Source organism: Lineus longissimus, chromosome 11 (genome assembly GCF_910592395.1).
Source record: "Lineus longissimus chromosome 11, tnLinLong1.2, whole genome shotgun sequence".
Lineage (NCBI taxonomy): Eukaryota > Metazoa > Nemertea > Pilidiophora > Heteronemertea > Lineidae > Lineus > Lineus longissimus.
The window spans coordinates 8,039,204-8,059,600 of record NC_088318.1 but is presented as its reverse complement, the minus strand read 5'-3'; the positions used below and the strand labels follow the sequence as shown (position 1 = coordinate 8,059,600).

General features: G+C 42.0%; 1 protein-coding gene across 3 annotated transcripts in view; it reads left to right on the top strand.

Annotated features, from left to right (window-relative positions):
• LOC135495768 (short transient receptor potential channel 4-associated protein-like) overlaps window positions 1-20,397 on the top strand; it is a 390,467-nt gene that overhangs the window by 217,350 nt on the left and 152,720 nt on the right. The gene's annotated exons all lie outside the window — the stretch shown is intronic.

The window sequence follows — 20,397 nt, the reverse complement described above, 5'->3', positions numbered from 1 at the left end:
GACTTAGATTCAGCATATTTCACACATTCAGAGAATATTCTGGCAATATAACTAGGTTTTATGTGCGTCAGGTAAGTCTACGGTGATTCAGACACTGTTTAAGACACCGAGTCTTGGTCGGGCGCCATCGAACTCCCTGACATTTTGCGCAATACTGACCTACACACTTCGTTGAGATCGGAAAATACCCGGATGTGGGGAAACCCCGGGAAACCCCTGGTGTTTTCTTTGAAGCTGATTGGTTGAAGCATTCTTCTGGGTCAAATTCAATGGGATAGACGCGTCCAATTTTTGCTGGGGGGTGTTATACTTCGTGAGGGCCGATAATTACTCGGGGCCGAATTTACCCGCATTTACCCTACTCATTTAAACTCTTATGAATAAATCTTACTAATTAAGGCGTAGTAGAATATCATTCATTCTCACATCACTACACAAACAAACAACAAACTCATAGTGTGTATGCCAAATCCTATAAAACTACAATCGAGCAAACCAAATAGAACTGAAGAGGCCTCGAAAATCATGAATGAGAAGAGTCCCGTCGACAAAGAACAAGAAAACCATGAATTCGATTCAGAAACTACCGGTTACCTACGCATAGGAATTACTCGAAAACAAAATCAGCAAATTGAGTTGAAGTATGGGGTTAAGAAGAAGAACCTATGCACATAATCACGTCACATTTCCAAAATGTCATAATAAAACCGCTAATGCAAAGTACAAACGTACGAGTAAGAAGCACATGCCAATTCTGAATCAGAATCAAACCTTGCAATGTTAGGTGATAACCAAACAATCCACAAACCTCAAACATAATACCACGTTCCATCATAATGGAAGTGTGCTTGACTCAAATACAACAAGATTAGCAACTCAAATGGAATGTAAATTTCCCATATGGAACACAAACCACGGATAAACGCTGATGAGCTAGGATTAACCTCTACTGCAGGTCGGGTGAACTATGATACCTGATGATTATCCACATGGAATGCGGAAATGCAAATCAAAACACGCAAACAAACTAAATATACCGAAGTGAATAGCAAATTACAACACGTGCGTTTATTTACACAGAGAAGTATAAAAAATTAATAATGTCAACGTACACTGGTCTTGCACGAGACTAAATATCCAGAACTGGAATATGCTAATGAACAAACAACTCAATCACAACATTTAGCTAGAGAGGCTGCGTTCATATTTTGCTTCAGACCCTTTGCATCGGAAACCATGGAGGAGAACGTCCTCAACTGCGTTCTTGCATTCGGGGTAAAACTCTGATTTCCACCAAAATTATACGCTATGGTCATCCTGCTGTCCTTCAGGTGACGCAAGAATTTGCAAGTTACCGCGTTTGTATCTTGCTTTGTGCAATACCCAATTGGAACCTGATGCCGGAGCATCTTCAAGTGCCTGTATCAGATTCTCTTTCTGAAAATCAGACAACACGGATTGGCATGCGAACCCATCGTTGGTTTCGGCCAATTTCATATGTCGGTTCATGTCAACTGGTTCACACTCAGATGCCAACATTGTCCACTGGTCAATGCTGTCTACTGCACTTCTGTCTATTCCATTTTGGCCAGTGCAATGAAGGTTTGCTGTCACATTTTCGTTCTCATCCATAGCCTTTCGGAGCTGCTGTAGGTTGGCGATTTGACCGGAGTCTGAATGTATGAATGCCGGTTTTAGGCGATTGAATGCAAAAACATCCTGTAACACTTTACCTTCAAGTGTGCACAGAACGTAGTGCGTTCTGTCTAATACCTGGTGGATCGCAAATGGACCACACCATACTGTTTTGAACTTTCGCGACGCTACTTGGGTACTTGCACTGCTGGGTTTATGTAGATATACCAGCTGACCAACTGCATATAACGGACATTTCTTTAGCTTGTCGCTAATTTTTGCGTTTTGCGCTGTCTGTTGGTGTCGTTGCAACTCAATCATGCTTTTCCCAACGTGCTGTAACCTGAGATTCAAATCTTCAACATATTCCCTATAGGATCGAGACAACCCCAAATCCACCTTCAATCGAATTTCACTGATGTCAGGCAGGTCGCGTAGAAACATGAGGTAATGGGGCGAGTATCCACCCAACTGTGGTGAAGCAAACGAGTTGTAGCTGAATTGCGCAACTATTACGAAGCGCACCCAATCATTGCCGTATGGGCCTAGGTGAGACTTGATCATGTCACCTACTGTTCGCATATGTCGTGCCACCATCATTGAGCCATGATTCTGCACACTAATGCAACGTCTATCAATACCAAGAGACGAACATAGCAGAGAGAAGAGTTTACCCGTCAGTGACGTGGCAGAATCTGTGACGACTACAGAGGGCGTGCCGAACATTGTTACGACCTTCTGTAGAAATGCTTCACAAACTGTCTCAGCATCTATTGTCTTCAGTGGGACGCAAATCAAGTACCTAGTGATTGCACAGCTTACTAACATGATGTGTCTATATCCTGTTACTGATGGTGGCATCGATTTGAAATCGAGGCTGACTGTCTCAAACGGACTGTAGTTGTCGGGAATGCGTGGATGATACGGTCGCAAGTTGTCAACTTTACCCTTTATCTGCTGACAACGGGAGCAGGACTTGATATATCGTGCTATCCGCTCAAACATGTTGTCGAAGTGGAATGACCGACGAAGAGTCAGGTATGTTCTGACCACACCTGAATGGGAACTGAGAAGACCGTCATGGTACTTGCTGATTGTGGTATCGATGTATTGCTCAGGAATTGCCAACTGAAACTGGAAATGCTCATCATTGCTATGATAGAAGAGGCGAAACAATACGTCATTTATCAATATGAACTGTTCAGAACGTAGCATTACTGACCTCGCTGCACGCTTATCGCTAGGAAGAATAGTGTGAGCAATATAATCGTACACGCTTTTGAAAGAAGGTGATGCTTGTTGCGCCATGCGCAGAGCGTTGACTTCAACCGGAAGATTATAATCCCTAATTACCTTCCACTTGATTATCTCTAGCACGCGGTCAAGCTCATACTGTTGCGGGATGTGCTTAGCTACTATTGCGTCAATGTTAGAAATAATCGGCGCAGTTGGTCTAGTCTGGTCAGCTGATGGTTCCTGGTACACTTCTTCACTTTGGTGCTGCGGGTGGTCTTGGGTGATTGGCGTCTTGGGTTGGCTGGGCGGAGCTTGGGGCTTATCCACAAGCCTTGGTTCTTTCGAATTGGCGTGAGTGGGCGTAATCCTCCTAATCCTGGCGTTATGTTCTGCCGCAAGACTAATGCTGGTTGGCTGGTCCGTCGGCATGGGTGGAGGAACCTGTGGTGCTGGCGCACATGGTGCGTCATGCTGCTGGTCTGCTGCAATATTATCACGTGGTGCGGGCGCTTTCCTCGCTGGTCTCACCTGTGGTTTGAAGAGAGGGTCGGGCATGAATCCTATCTTCTTTGCATAATTACGTGTTAATATGCGCTCTGACTGCTGGGCAGGGTGAACACCGTCCGTCTTGGCTATGTCAAAACTGGGAGTTAGTTGGGTTACTAAGGCAACTGGTAAAATCTTATCGAAATCTTCGTCATCATCACGCGGATTTCTAGAAAGAAAGTCACTCAATTGCATGTCACTACCCTTGCGGTAACCTAGCTTGAAAGAGTAAGGCGACAACCTTTCTAACAACTTCTGAAGTCTAGGCGTGCTTGGTGCTGATTTTGATTTCACAATCTGAACCAATGCTGAGTGGTCGACGAATGCGTCAAAATCGTGACTTTTTATAACATGATCAAACGCTTTGATGTTAATGAAGAAACCGAATAACTCAAGTTCAGAAACTGAGTACGACTTGGCTGCTTTGGGTAACCGTTTCGAGTGATACGCTATCAATCGTTCGACACCGTCGTCACCTACTTGCATGAGATGACTTCCTGTGGCCAAATGTGACGTATGAGAATACAACACAAAGCGACCGTGACGTCTCGGTGCATGCAGATGGGCTGGGGACACCAATAGCTCCTTCACCTTGTCATAAGCAACCTGATGCTTCTCTTCCCAATGAAAAGTGTAACTCTTTCGGGTTAACTCGTGTAATGGTTTCAAATGTTCTTGCAGCTTCGGCAGATAAATTGCAAGATAATTGACTGCCCCAATGAATCGCCGTACCTGACGACTGGAGTTAGGAACGGGCATCTTACGAATGGCTGTGCACTTATCACTCATGGCTTCTATTCTTTCGTAACCATTCTCATCTATCGTAATGATATGGCCTAAGAACACTACACGCTTCCTAAACAGTTTCACCTTCCGTGGGCATATTCTTAACCCGTTACGAGCTAAGGTATCCAGAACCTGTTGGATGTGACGTTTATGTTCTGCCTTTGATTTTGAGAACAAGATTATGTTATCATGAATGTTGATCAAGAAATCATGCACATTAGGAATCTCTTCAAGTATTTCAGACAACGCCGCCTGGAATTTGCTTGGCGAAACAGTACAACCCATGGGAAACTTCTTGTAGAAATATGAAGACCCCCCACTGTAAGAACTGATGCCAGCAAACTTCTGTGCTCTCTCACTCAATGATAATGAATAAAAGGCACTCTTGATGTCGAGTACACAAAGAACCTTGCAACCAGATTTACCTATCCGTGATATACTCTCAGAGAGCAATGGGAATGGATGGTTAATCTTCCTAATCCTGGAGTTCAAGTGGCGTAGGTCGGCCCCCAGACGCTTTTCAGATGTGTCCTTTTTGGCAATGAGGAACACTGGAGAGGTATATGAGGTGTGACCTTTTTCCAATACTCCCAACTTAACCAACTTATTCAACTCAGCATCAATAACTCGCTTATTTTCTTCCGTAACCGGATTAGGCCGAATGTAAAACGGAGTTGGGTCAGTAAGCTCAAAATCTACCTCTTTGTCTGGACAAGAACCTAATTCACCATACAAACTGAAAGCTTGGCGATTATTTTTAATGAGATTAAGGATTTCCTGTTTCTCGGCTGGGTTCAAGACACTCTCAGAAAGATCAATATACTTGCGGATTACCTCAGCTTCAGTTAACCTAGAGATTGCATCATACTCCGTAAGATGCGGATAACGGTGGAGATTCTCACGCTGTACGTTGTTTATCTGAGGTTGATTAGTCATGTCTGAGACTCCCGGGGCTGGAATCTCTGCTGGAGTTTGCAGACTTTCACTGGCCATCACCAGGTGGGCTGTATCTAGGGACGCAATTGGCCTATGTCTCTACGAACGAATCGTTTCCGGTGTGTTATTTTTCACACAGATTGTTGTTCTCCCCTTTTTCAATTTAACACACAAGCGATCTGGACAAATCTTTGCCAGGTGTGGTCCAGACTCAAGAATCACTTCTGAATTACGTAATACCCCTGGCAATAACACAGCTTTGATACCGATAAATTTGGTCTGGTTGGGCTTAATGTAAACCTGGTCGACCGGACCAAACCAAATCTTTTTAGGTTTTACCCGAAATCTGTTAGTTGCGCAATCCAATATGCCCTTAAGTTCGCGAAGTGTGGATGCACCCAGTAACATGTCTGGACCAACCAAATTCTTTGCAACAATGCCATGTATCCGAAACTTTTTACCTTGAAACGATACCTCAATATTTAGAGCAGTGTTTGCTACAAGAAATTCCCCGTTACCTATGCGGAATCTGATTGGTTCAATCTCTTCTGGTTTCAAAGTTGCCAGATACTTGGACGCATTGACGCATGTCTGACTAATCAATGACTGCGTGGCACCGCTGTCAACTAAGGTTACCACTGGTTTACCATCCGGTAAATGACCCTTGATGAAATTCTTGCTGTTAAGTCTTAACTCTATTGTTTCAGCACCCAAATACCTTGATTTGTTAGGGAATGGATCTTCCAGGTCTAACAAATCATGACTACCACTTTCGTTGACTTCATGCGGGGTAAATGTCGTCTGGCCTCGTGACGCATCAACCCGTTGTGAAAAGACTGTGGCATTGCCATGCTTGCCTGTGCACCGTTCTCATTATAACCAGGACCGTTTTCGTACATTTCATACTGATATCCCGGTTGTCGCTGCTGATATCTACCTGGACCCATATCAGCCATCCTTTTTCTACACTGTCCTATCTTGTGCCCTGGTATCGAACAGTAATGGCTTCTTCTCTTGAAACGATCGGTAGGCCTGTAGTGTCTCTCCGAAGATCGTGATCTAGGTCGGTCACGCTCCCTACTTCTGCTGTCGTCACGCCGTCCTCCTGGGGCAGGGCTGCTGCGAGTTGGTGTCCTCGACCGGCTCTGATGCTGTGCTTGATGAATGCTGTCCACCTTCAACGACAACTCTTCCAACTTCTGAACGCACACAACACTGTTGAATGTCACGATTTAGCTCTCAATTGTCAATGTCACAAGAATGTCCCGAATTTCTTTGTTTTCATGGTTGTGGTCGAATTTCTCCTCTTTGGCTGAATTTGGCTTCAAACAAATGTTCTGGCCTGCTGTCTTTGAATTTTGGATGCTACTGTTTCACCTACAACGTACATCACCTCGGCACCAAGACGGGCTGCCTGGCGAGCCTACTGGCTCTAACACCATAACTTTCACACTGTAGGATTTCTAGTCTCTGTCGCAGCAAAACGTGCTGCCGGCGAGCCAACTGCCTCTAACACCGTAGAAAAGTCACTTCCTCCTGACGGCAGGACCGTATGGCGAGCCTTCTGGCTCTAACACCGCATAACGAACACACTTTTCCTGACGTGACGGCAAACAGGCCGTATGGTGAGCCTTCTGGCTCTAACACCGTAGAACAAACTCACTATTTCCTGAGGTGACGGCAAACGGGCCGTCCGGTAGTCTGACGTGGGGAATATTTTTGGACGCAGTAGTCCTCGCTGGCGTTGATGGAGCTGTAATTCCTACTGCTCATCACTACTCTTACGGTCTGGCGAAATCCTTAGTTTCTTGTATTGTCTCACTCGTAGAATCGTACACTCATGCACAGACAATCCTCAGAAAATCTTCTGACACGGAGTCAGAACGACTGGGAAGGTCGCCATGTAATATTGGGTTATTCCTCCAAGGTTATTCCAGGCTCTTTGTGCTCACGAACGAGTCATAAAACATAGTTCAAGGAACGAATATATATATCAATTATAAATCATGTATTGTACTCCAGATCCGATACACACACCACCAGTATCTTAATCCAACTCTCTCACGGGAAACTGTGCGGGCTACCTCTAGCAACCTCATGGCTATTACGTAACAGCTACTGGCATGGGAAAACCAGGCTCATCACTTATTGGCCAGCGCATGGGTGCTCTAGACATCTCATTTTAATTTACATATCATTACACAACAATAGCCTGCACACGCTGGGAGAAATACACGATTTCGGCGTCTTATTGAGCCTTATCAGATACCAAGAAAATGATGTTTATACGCGGGGGTCATGGGTGAATGACCGGATGGTCTGTGCAATGACAAAAAAGCCTGTTGTGACTGGCTGTCTTCCAGTTGAGACAGAAAGTCCAAGCGACAAATGGTGTGTGTCTTGAGACCAAAGCCTTATAGAGGTGGCGTACAAACCCTCAAGGTGGATGTATGGTGTGCTCTACAGTAACATTGTTATAGAAAGGAGATGTGTGACACAGTGTGTTACATCTGTCCCCAAAGTGGGGTGAGTTTGCAGTGGCAGAAAAGGTAAGCTGTCCAAGCAGGTGCAGCCGGATCTAACCTGGAGGATGATACGGTTAAATAAATATATGAAGACGAGGTAAGGTATCATCGGCCAGGTGACTAATTAGTCCAGTAGATTTAGACCAAAAGGAGCTGTGGTGTGTAAGCGATGGATCCAGTCTAGTACTATGATCAATCTCTTTTGCAGGGCTTCCTGAGAGTTCGGTGGAAGACGGATGAAGGTCAGCACATGCGCTTTGACGTCATCCAGACCCTTATGTCCCGGGGTGTTGAAGTGTCCACCCACAGTGTCATCCTTGTTGTTTTTGGTGATATTTGCTGACCTTCATCCTTTTAACTTTGTTTGCAAAACAAATTTATCTGAGACTTGAGATATTTTGCAACTGGTTAGTTCTGTAGTATGTTGTATGTATTTCTGTTCGTATGGCTTGTTAAGACTGCACATCCTACTAAGGTTTGCAATGTTCCTTGGTTTTTAGCTCACCGTAGGGGAGTCTATACAATACCGCTGTGTCCGTCATCTGTCGTCATCTGTGTCCTGTTTCAAAAACAGTGGCGCGCCTCTTAACCACTAGAACTATGAACTTAAAACTTTTTACACAGGACCCCGAGGTCAGGTGACCTCTGACAATGAATTTTGGTCCGAGCTGATTCTTGACTTGGCCACAAGGGAGCGCGAAGTGAAAACCTTTAAAGTGCGTAATCTCTCTTATGAATGACTCTTTTTTGATCGAAATTTTTATGGTTTCTTCTTCCAGTGAGGATGCATCACATATCATACAGGTTTTTGATTTGACCTAATTAAGGTCGCAGAGGCCAAATGGCGTAAATTGGCCGTTTCCGATATCATGGGTTCATCTAACCAACATACGATATCATATGTCACATGGGTTTTTGATTTGACCTACTTTTCAAAGTCACAGAGGTTAAATGACATAAAACTTTCATTTTGCTATATACTATAGCACGCTTTTTAACCCTTTGAAACTTCTCCCTAATTTACATTTGGTATCATTCCAAGCCAGTCATTTTATAGGCTGACCTGTATTGATACTGTGTTTCGGGAAGTGTCTCCATGGAATCAGTTTCATGGATGTTCCTTCAGATTTGTTTCTGGATGAGCACATATTGTATCCTGTGGACCTTGCGCTATAGGCTACACGATCATCATTTATCATCCTTCTGTGTGGCATTATGAATGACCCTTGTATGAACATGTTGAAAATGCCTTGAATGCCTTGTTCTGTTTATCGTTAGCCTGTTCAAGCAATGGGCTACACCGTCATCATGCATCATCCTTCTGTCATGTCTGTGTGGCATTACTTTATATTTGAATGACCCTTAAGGCCTGTGTACACTGGACACATTTTAGGATACAAGTGGACACAACACAAGTGGATACACGATGTTTTCAAAAATGGCAATAGTGTACACAGGGTAAAAATGTTCTCGACACAAGTCGCCACATTTGTGTCCACTTGTTGCAAATAAATTGAAATGCAATTATTTGAACATATGTTTCCAAATGTGTCCAAGTTCTGAACAATCAGAAATCAGCTTCTAGTCAGCTGATCTACCTGATGCAAGGAATCGTAAGGTTAGGGCAAGCCTCTCTGCTGCAGGGATCGAGTCCCTGAGATGGGTGTCCTTCTTCTTTATGAGCGGTTCTACCTTCGCTAGCAATTCATCAAATGATGTCTCGTCCATTCTGAGGACATTTTTTGTAGGAGGGTTTGTCCCCCATCCTCAGCTCTTTCAGTAGACAATGATAGGCCCATGTCTTTCTCTCAATGTTATCCATGGCCTTGTCCACAGTCTCTTTTCTTTCATCCTCTGTGCCCTCCTTCTCGCCAAAATCACTGTAAAAATTACTGCTGCAGCTGCCACAACAAATTTTTCCTCTTTGTAGGAGCCATTTTTCTTCAGGAAATATGCTTTCCCGCTCATTTTCTGGACACATCTTGCAACAAGTATCCAAACATGTATCAAAACTTGTTACCTAGTGTATACAAGGCCTATTTTTTATGTCTGGTTGTGTCCACTTGTGTTGTGTCCTGTTGTTTCCTGAAATGTTGCCAGTGTACACAGAGCTTTAGCCTACATGAACATGTTGAAAATGCCTTTGATGCCTTGTTCTGGCTATCATTAGCCTGTTCAAGCAATGCAGACTGTAGCAGGTGGTTGTTGTCCCCCGGAGCTTGTGTAGGGGGACATGGTATTAGTACATGGCACCAACTTTTTGTTTGTTTCAACCCTACAGCTTCTAAACGACTCAAGCAATTTAATCGATATTTGGTGGAAGGAGTGAAGGACATCTGAAGATGTGGCCCACTAAAAATCATCCCGGTCAGATTCCCGGCCTGGCCTGTAGGAGGCAAAATGTTGCGCCGCTCGCCGGACGCACGTTTCCTGTCTGCTCTATAACTTCTGAACGACAAAATATTTTGGATTGAAATTTGATGTGCTGATAGAGGGTGGGCCAAAGGTGCTTCGCGTCGAAAAATCGGTCGAGTTTGATTCTGAATTTGGCCGCCAGGTGCCAAAACCAAAAACTCATCAAGTGTTAGAATATTCGTCGATCTTTATCATATTTTTATGGTAGACTAAGCTAACATAGATACACAATATATCACCCGGGTTTTTGGTTTCATTCATTTTTCTGCCCTTTTGGGGAAAATCTGAAAACCTGAAAATCATGAAAATTCCCTTCCGCTCTGTAACTTCTGAACGACAAAATATTTTGGATTGAAATTTGGTGTGCAGATAGAGATTGGGCCAAAGGTGTGTCGCGTCGAAAAATCGGCCGAGTTTGATTCTCCATGTGGCCGGCAGGGGGCCAAAACCATAGAACTCGCTTAATATTCGTCCGATCTTTACCATATTTTTATGGTAGACTAAGCTAACAAAGGTACACGATATATCACCCAGGTTTTTAGTTTCATTCATTTTTCTGCCCTATAGGGGGCACTTTCTGAAAATCATGAAAATTCCCTTCCGCTTTGTAACTTCTGAACGACAAATATTTTGGATTGAAATTTCGTGTGCTGATAAAGGATGGGCCAAAGGTGTGTCGCGTCGAAAAATTGGCCGAGTTTCATTCTCGATTGTGCCACCAGGGGTCCAATAACCAAAAACACATAAAGTGTTAGAACTCGCTTAATGTTTCTCCGATCTTTACCAAATCTTTGTGGTAGACTAGGCTAACAAAGGTACACGATATATCTGTCGAATTTTTATTTTCTTACATTTTTCTGCCCCATAGGGGGCACTTCCTGAAAATCATGAAAATTCCCTTCCGCTCTGTAACTTCTGAACGTCAAAATATTTTGGCTTGAAATTCGGTGTGTCACGTTACTGGGACACCCAACTGAACCATAAACTTCAGTCAATGACAGCCAACAACACCACACAGATTCAAACTACACATTTTTAAAAAAACACCCAACCGCGACGGGGGACATTCAATGCTATGCTTGTTGTATCAAACAAACGCAGGTGATTGTACATGCTGTGGAATTGGGCACATTTTCATCTTCATCTTGGATCCTTTGGGTGTGATAATGACTACAACGAGAGGTGAAGTCTGAAAATTTCACAAACAATGACACACCAGTACTCTAATTAGTCAATTTGAGTTTCTTTTTTGGCTCACCGTAGGGGAGTCTATACGATGGCACTGTGTCCGTTGTCGTCGTCGTCGTCGTCCATTTTTATCCTCTGGCACGTTTCTTAACCGCTTGTGCTATGAACCTGAAACTTTGTATACATCATGCTCAAGGTCATATGTACCCTGACACTGAATTTTGCTCCGGTCTGATTCTTGACTTTGTTACCAGGGGGCTAAAACCGAAAAGTTGAAATGTGCAATATCTCATTTTTAGTTATTCGTTTTCAATAACATTTTTATGGTAGATTCTCCTAGCAAGGATACATCACATATCATATGAGTTTTTGATTAGACCTGCTTTTCAAGGTCACAGAGGTCAAATGGCGTAAATTGGTCGTTTCAGTGTAACTATGGCACGTTTCTTAACCACTAAAGCTATGAACTTGAAATTTGGTACACATCACTCATTACGTCATGTAACCTTGGACACAGGATTCCGATCTGATCTGGGAAAACACATACCTCCAATTTGTTGCACGAGTCCCTTCTGAAATACCTCACCAAAGGTCCTGGATTAGACCCCGCCAAACCATGCATACTTCTTCTTGCTCCAACTGGGAAAGCTGCTTTCCTCATCAAAGGAAATACCATCCATTCTCAATTTCATATACCAGTCAGTCAGAAACTTACACACAAACCACTCGACAGCAAGACACTCAATACATTAAGAACACAAATGAGTGAAGTCAAATTCATAGATGAGGTATCCATGTTCGGAAATTTCGGAGGATACTCGCTGATATTTATTGGTTACATGTTTCAACTTAAGCCAGTATGTGACAGTTACATCTTCAAGAACAGTGATCTTGGATATGCCCCCCTTGCAACCAACCTATGGCACAGAACTGTGAACATGTTTGAACTTACAGATATTCAAAGACAAGACAACGAAAGTGAACTTTACCCATTGCCTCAACAGAATGAGAGAAAATAAACACACATCACACGACATTAAACTTCTCAATACACAAGAAGTCAATGATCCCAACACACCTCTACTCAGCTACCTACACCTGTTCCTGCAGAACCAAACACATTCTGAAAAGAGAACAATTCAAGCTATTGATAACATCATAGAATCTATGGAACCAAAGTTAAAGGATGCTATTCTATCACGTGTTCCAGATGACCCAAGAAAGACAATGCAACTACATACTAACCTTCAAGTTGCAGAAGGCTTGAAATATGAGCGGTCAATTAACATCAATACATCTGATGGCTTAAACATCACCCGATGACAAAGCAAGGGGTATCATCTGGGTACTTTTCGATGATCCAACCATTGGCAAAGATACCAAAACCGAGCACAGAAAATCATATACACAAGAACTGGACACCTATTTTCTCAGAATCAAACAATAAGACGGCAATTCAGGACTTCTTCCAGCAACGAGGCCTCACACAGCAAATCATGACACCAACATATATTTTTTAAATTTGACCTTAGCACCATTGCAGAAGATGGTGACTGCCACTCAGCCCTCTCTTAGGGTTCAAAGTGATAGAGGAAGCTGTCCTCCAGCTCAGCCAACTTAGGGTTTTACTGAGGGCTTCAACATCATAATCTCTACAACCTTGATATGTAAAAACAGTTCCCCTGTGAATGGTGCATTCTAACTTGCACCCAAGCCGGGGGGACTTAAGTGGGACTGAGCACGTTATCTTCTATACTATGTTTGGCCCTAGGTGGTGCTTCTAGTGAAAAACTACTATATCTCAGGAATTATGTGAGCTAAAATCATAAAATTTTTATTGTGGACACTGCTGATGAGCCTATATCACATACTACCCGGGTTTGGGATTGACCTACTTTTCAAGGTAACGGGTAAAATAGCGTAAATTTACTATCTGATCTCCGGAACCATAAATGCCAGGCATTTACATCTGTGGGTAATGGTGCCATTGTGCCTTTTTGACATATCTTGCTACACAGTGACATAGCATTAAGCATTGCCTAAAAATATTGTCTGCTACGATGTGGACTCAATTTAACAAGGCATTGTTTAAATCCCAAAATCAGCCTTAACCAATGAGGAATGTAATGGAGTAATCCTCACTGAGTATAATATTTTAGATATTTTTCTCATTTCTCGTGATATTGGGTTTGATTGAAATCTCTTGAATCAGCGTATTTTAACAATGCTCCAATAGATGGCACTGTTCTGACCAGGCAATTTGAATAATGAGCTCTGGCGAACGGCAAGTGGCAATGTCTGCAGGAAATGATTGAGAACAAAAATAGTTTGCCTTGGTGATAAGTTCATAATAGTCATGATTGTGGTGTGCAAGTGGAGAAACAGCAAAATTCACCTAAGGGAAACTTCCCCTGACCATTAATTTTCTTAGCCAAAGTTATATGACATGGTCTGTAATCCCCTAACAAAATTATAACTGCATATCATGTATAATCGAAGACAGGCCTGTTCACATTGGTTTATATATATTAATTTCAAATTCATTATTGAATTAAAAGGGGGGATGGGGGGCAGCAAAGTTCAAGATTTTCGAAGAAATGTAGTTTATTGCCTCTATCTCTTGATATTGTTATGGAGTAGATATCCTCATTATTAAAGGGGAGCTCCAGGATTGAATGGAACAATGCCAAATCGAAAAGAAACAGCGTAATTCCCCATTTGAAAATGTTGGTTGAAGTGAGAAAAATATATAGTGGAACCTCCCTTAGCGGACACCTCTCTATTAAGGACAACATCTCTATCAAGGACACTAGTTTTGTTCCCAAAATGGTTGTTTCAATTCAATTTGACCTCTCTAACCAGAACACCTCTCTATTAAGGACAGCAGTCGTCAGTCCCAAGGGTGTCATTAATAGATAGGTTCTACTGTATATCAATTCACTACTTAAAAAGCATTTTTGTAGTTCCTTTCTTCCAATTATGAATCAAAGTTCCCTCGGTCGTGACGTCACAGGTACAACACAGTATATTTCGCATATCCTATGATATCATGTTCATTTACCTCGACCAACAAGGACCCTGTCACATTCCAACAAGAACCGGTAGGAAAAGTGTAGAAGTTTCCCCGTCTAAGCAGCATCAAGATGTAGGATGGTGTCACAGACCAGGACATACAGACTAGAATAGGCAAAGCAACAGCAGCGTACAAGATGATGCCTGTGTGGAGGTCAAAGAGTATCGGCAACAACACCAGTCTGAGATTATTTAGCTCCAATGTAAGATGATGCCTGTGTGGAGGTCAAAGAGTATCGGCAAAAACACCAATCTGAGATTATTTAGCTCCAATATAAGATGATGCCTGTGTGGAGGTCAAAGAGTATCGGCAAAAACACCAATCTGAGATTATTTAGCTCCAATGTAAAGTCAGATTTGTTGTATGGATGGTGGACGCACCCAGGTTCATTCAAATGCTTATGAAGCTGACAAATTACTATAGGCTAACCCACGACCCCCCCCCCCCCCCGGGACACAAGCTCAGTTTTGCCCTTTTCCAATCTAGTATAAGACCCCTTAAAATAGGCCGAGACCCTACAGAAAGTAACCAAAAGCTTCTTTATGACTTCTGCTTTTTTTCTATATGGTATTGAAAGATGGCAGCACCGTATGTTTTAAATAATCAATGCTTTACTACATCTATGCTCTGCTGCCTACCAGTACACTGCAGTGGGTGTCGATCTACTTCTCCTTGGTTGGCCAGTAATGAAAGGGTAAACTCTGCTGGGTTTTACCGCTGAACCGTTTTACCGTTATCAAAACTATTTGGGATCCTGTTTTGTCAATGAGACATTTGGAATCTTTCTTCATTCCAACCTCAGACGTTTTCAGGTTGCTCTTGATCAGAAGCAAGCTTTCACGTTGCTTTTGGAAGATTCATTGCCATGTACCACCATTCCTGTTGATAGGCTTCAAAAAGTCATAGGCAAATGTATTTCGCTTCAGATCTGTGTTCCCCATGCAAAATTCTACATACTGGGTGTCCATAAAAAAATATACCCATTTAAAATGCAGATGTCTCGAATCCTGAGCAATATTCCTGAAATACAGAAGTAGCAGTAGAAAGTTTAGTCTGTCTTCTATCCATTGGTACCTGGATCATTATGTAACTGCTGTAGGTGACTGAGCAATCATCACCATTATGAAAGGTGGTAGAATCAGCTCTGTGCCAAGTAATTTTCTTGTGTTGCAATGGATGTGTCAATGGCTTTTAGTTTTCGCTTGCTGTTACATAATGTAAGGGGACAGGCCACTTATAATGGATTTGACTGAAGGAAGTGTGACCCCCTTACGTAAGAATTTTTTACCAAAAGCATAACGGGTGTGGTTTGCTCAGGCTGTAGCCAAGCCTCACCGACTCATTGTTGTTAGGGATCGTTTGAGAGAGCTTTTTGGCAACAGAGTAATTGCACTGTTTCATGATGTTGAATGGCCTCCAATAAATGCTGATCTTACACCCTGTGAATTTTTCTTGTGGGGTTACTTGAAAAACAAGGTCTACGCCACTCCCCCAGCTAACATCCAGGAGTTGAGAAATCGAATTATAGATGCAGTGGATATCCTCCGCCAAGACCATGAGGTGATAAGACGAGCAATAAGAGACATTAGGCGACGATGTGAGCTGTGCATTGAGAGAAATGGTGGACATGTCAGGCCTTTTAATTGCATGGAGATCAATACACCCTGTATTTTTTCACCCTATTTTTGACGCTTTTTATACCGCGCTATAATAGCCTCTTCTGTATGGATGGAGGAGCACAATCATTATTGCAACTGACAGCTCGCCATGTGCTCACAGTTGTAGCAGATGACAAACTAGTTTAAAAAAACGCGTCCCCAAATTACTAATATAGGTAGCCAAACATGTACATATGCACATAACATTTAAACTAGAGACGAGGTCGGCATGCTAGTCTTACGCATATCAGGCTTCTTGGATTCATGTCTAACTGTGATGGAATGATGTTTGACTTGCGCAAGGATGTGTTTTCCAGGAAATCTCTACCAGGAACCATTGTAAACATGCCAGTGTACAGTAAGTTTGTCGGCCGATCAAGTTGGGAATGATAAAAATCCTGCTTTATTTTCAACTTTTGGCATGCTTTTTTCATTTTATAACACTGTATTGTATATGTACAGTTCAGTGTCTGTTCAGCTGAGCGTATTTTGGGCGCAGGGGCCTATTTTGGGCGGATGGAAATTAATAAAGTTTTGAACAGAAAGAAATGCATCAATCATTCTGTCGATCCCCAACTTGAGTTGAATGCTAACTAGGCACAGTGCAGACTTTACCACCTTTCGTAATGGTCATGATTGTTCAGTCTTCCATGGCGCCCAGGACCTGAATCTTACTTAATTAAATTACTAATTAAATTAGTTATATATTACCAAGTAATTACTAAGATAAATATTGCTAAGATTTAAATTACAAGAATCTGATTAGAAAAATCTTGGTAATTTTTTTCTCAGAATGAAATTATAAGAAAAACATTTCTAAGAAATAAACTACTAATTAAAATCTTCCAAGATCTTACAAAGATTATTATTGGTAAGTTTTAGCAAGAATATAATCGATAATAATTTTCTTAACAAGAAATTGATAGTTTCTATCTTACTAATTTTTTTCCTTAAGAAAAATCTTGGTAATAAATTGGTAAGATAAATATCATAAATATGTAGTGTACATTACACTATGACATTATTTGATAATGAAGGCTCTATTATCAACATGTATGTGTTTATCTATATACTAGGAGAACAGAACTATACTAGTATTCAAGAGTTTTGAGTAAATTGATACCAATAACATTGATTGACAGAAGGCTGCACTAGGGAATAGCTTTACACTGCAGCCCGGTATCGCAGTCGGCAAGCCAAAATTCCACTAATCTGTTTTAAGGGGTTTTTATCACCACACATACACGACGTGTGTGTGACAACACTTTTTAAAGATAAATAAAAACAAATAAAATCGCATAAAAAAGTTAGAAAGAACATTTTTAGCTCAGCTGACAAGCTGAGCTATTCATATGAGTAAATGGTAGAATGAATGTCCGTCTGTCTAGCTGTCTGTCTGTCTCTCTGTCTGTCTGTCTGTCTGTCTGTCTGAGGGTCTGTCTGAGGGTCTGTCTGTCTGTCTGTCTGTCTGAGGGTCTGTCTGTGGGTCTGGCTGTTTGTCTGTCTGTCTGTCTGTCTGAGGGTCTGTCTGAGGGTCTGTCTGTCTGTCTGTCTGTCTGTCCGTTAAACAGGCACCTTTCAAAACTATGGCGGATAGGCGATAGATTTTCCCTCTGAGGTGTTAAGACCCTTCAGGACTCCTGAATAGACCAAATGTGGGTCCGGCAGGATGAGCGGTTTGGCCACTAGGTGGAACCGAGCGAAATTTTCCAAAAACTTTTCCAGCAGCTGATTTAAGTGGGGGATCATGAATCAAATCTAATCTTATAGAGCAAAGCTTTCTCTTTCATTATCAATAGGCGTGGTTCATGAATTTCTCACCAGGTGGTGTTACTGGCGCAATTTAGTGAGCACCCCCCAAGAAGAGCATTTTAAATTTCGCGCGAGTTATCCCACGTGCAATCACACGTGCAATCACACGTGCAGCGAACGTCACGTCTCAGAGTCTGCGCAGTTCAGACGTAAGGAGACCATGCTATGGAATAGATCGCGTTCTGTCAATTCAGAGGTAAGTTCTCATTAAATTCACAATTTCATAGGCGATAATATTTTGCTGCTTGTGCTATTGCATGTTGATGAAATTGGGAAGGCTTGGATTGTTTAATTGGATGTGATTAATTTGAAATAGTTCGTCGACGATCGTTGAAAAACGATCTGCGAAATGCAGCTTGGTCTGAGAAACGATGTCAAAGTCCGGCTTAGTGTAAATCATGGATTACTCGACAAATAACTCTTGTCACATTGCAGAACTAATGTGAATAAACAAGACAATAATAAACATCGTTCTGATATCATCGGGTAAGGTTGCCAATGTACATAAACAGTGTAATTGAGGATCGACTCCGGCGATTTGAAATTTCAACAAACAATAAATGCGATAGCTGATACACACTGACACATGCACACTGTACATAGCACAATGCTTCAAACGGGGCCGATTCATCACTCTTATCACAATGTATTCCCAATCATATCAATGAACTTCCTTGATCTTTCGGCCCTAGCACCTTATCAGTTGTTGTTGACCTTGTATTTTGATATAAAACTTGGCTAGTTTGGCTATCTATCAAAATTAAAATGTTATCTCCTCATCATGTTTTGCAGGACAGGAATGATTTGCAGCTGCATTTGAACATATTTGGTGACCACATCACAGATGACCAAGAGAGAGGATCGAGCTATGACTTTGCACATCCCATCGACTTCGGTGTTCACCAGTGCAATCATCAGAAGAGCCAGTCAATTCTAGTATTCAAGTATTTCATTCTGTAATACTTACCTCAAAATTGACTAAATAAAGAAAACCGCATGTGGCAGTTGGTTAAAAAAATTAAGTCTATCTGTTTAAAGTTTTTACTTGCTATCAACATTCTGCTAAGGTTTGTTAAGAGTTTCACTTGACTTAAGCAGGGTGTACACTAGTAAAATATTAGCAACATTTTACCAACATTTTTACAACAATTTTGCAACAAGCCCTTCAAGGCCCTGCGTTTACTAGCAACAAAATTGCAACAAATTAGCAACATTTTTACAACATGTTGGTAAATTGTTGCAAACTTTTTAGTGGGAACAAAGGGAAATAGGTATTTTGGAGGGAAAATGGATGATTCCAAGGAGAGAAGATGTGTTTTGAGTGCTTCTGCAGCAATTTTAGCTGTCATTGTTGAGAGACGGAAGAGGCAGCGAAATAACCAAAGAGAATATGGACCAGGCCCTGGATCAAAATGAGGGTGGATCATGGGGCATACCACTGCCTGTTGAAGGAGTTGCGGCTGACTGACAAGCCGTCATACAAAAACTTCCTGCGAATGGATGAAACTTCTAGAAAAGGTTTCATCACCCTACGAAGCAAGACACTCACTTGAGAGTTGCTATACCTGCTTCCTGTTCAAGTCACATGACCTCAGGTAGATCACATGACGCAAATCCTATTTCTGATTGGCTGAAGAGTTTGCAACATTTTTACAACATGCAACAAAGAATTGCATTGCACTTAATTTGCAACAATTTTACAACAATTTTACAACATGTTGTAAGACGCGTTTTGCTCTGTACACACTACGCAACATTTTTGCAACATTTGTTGCAACTGGAAATGTTGTAAAAATGTTGCTAATATTTTACTAGTGTACACAGGCCTTTAGGCAATAATAGAGTTGGGCAGAGCATTTTGTTAATGTTACCCTTTTAATTAGGGAAACTGGTGCCTTCTGCATTAGGTGGACCCCACTTACTCATCTTTCAGACCGCCCTCGCACGTCGGCAGTAGAGTTTAAGGTCCAGTCTGCGAGATTTACCCATTTCTACCCTGCTAAAAGCGGGTGATTGGGCTAGTCTCTCCATGTGATTCAATTCGCATGGATTCTTGTGTCCTGTGCTGAAAGGCTCCCTCCACAAGGGCAGACTACATCCGGTGGCACTAAAGTATGGAAGAAAGACAGAAGACGACCAATTTGCAAAAAGGATCATCATCATCATCATCATCATGGTAACAGCTGAGGATGAATCATGTTGCTGTGTGTAGAATTGATGGTCCAATATTGGTTAGGTTTGCGCACACATTGCAAGGGTGGAGCTTGCTTGAAGTAGATTGCGCCAGTCTACCGTAATTCACTGTTACACATCCAGAAGCTAATATCCTTAGGCTTTGAGTCCTTAGTTTAGTAGAGTTTGACGAGTAATGTAATATATACGAACAACGCAGCAACAACTCAGCTGAGCGCCAGGCCCTTGGCCTCTTGTTAGAAAGCCTTATTCGAGCCTTAAAGGCCATAACTCAAGGTTTTTTGCCATTTTCTGCTGTAAGACGATTTCAAAAGTGTACCTAACACTTTATACAATACAGAAAACCAAATGCAATTAGCTCCATCCATTTTGAAGATATAGCCAATTATGTGTT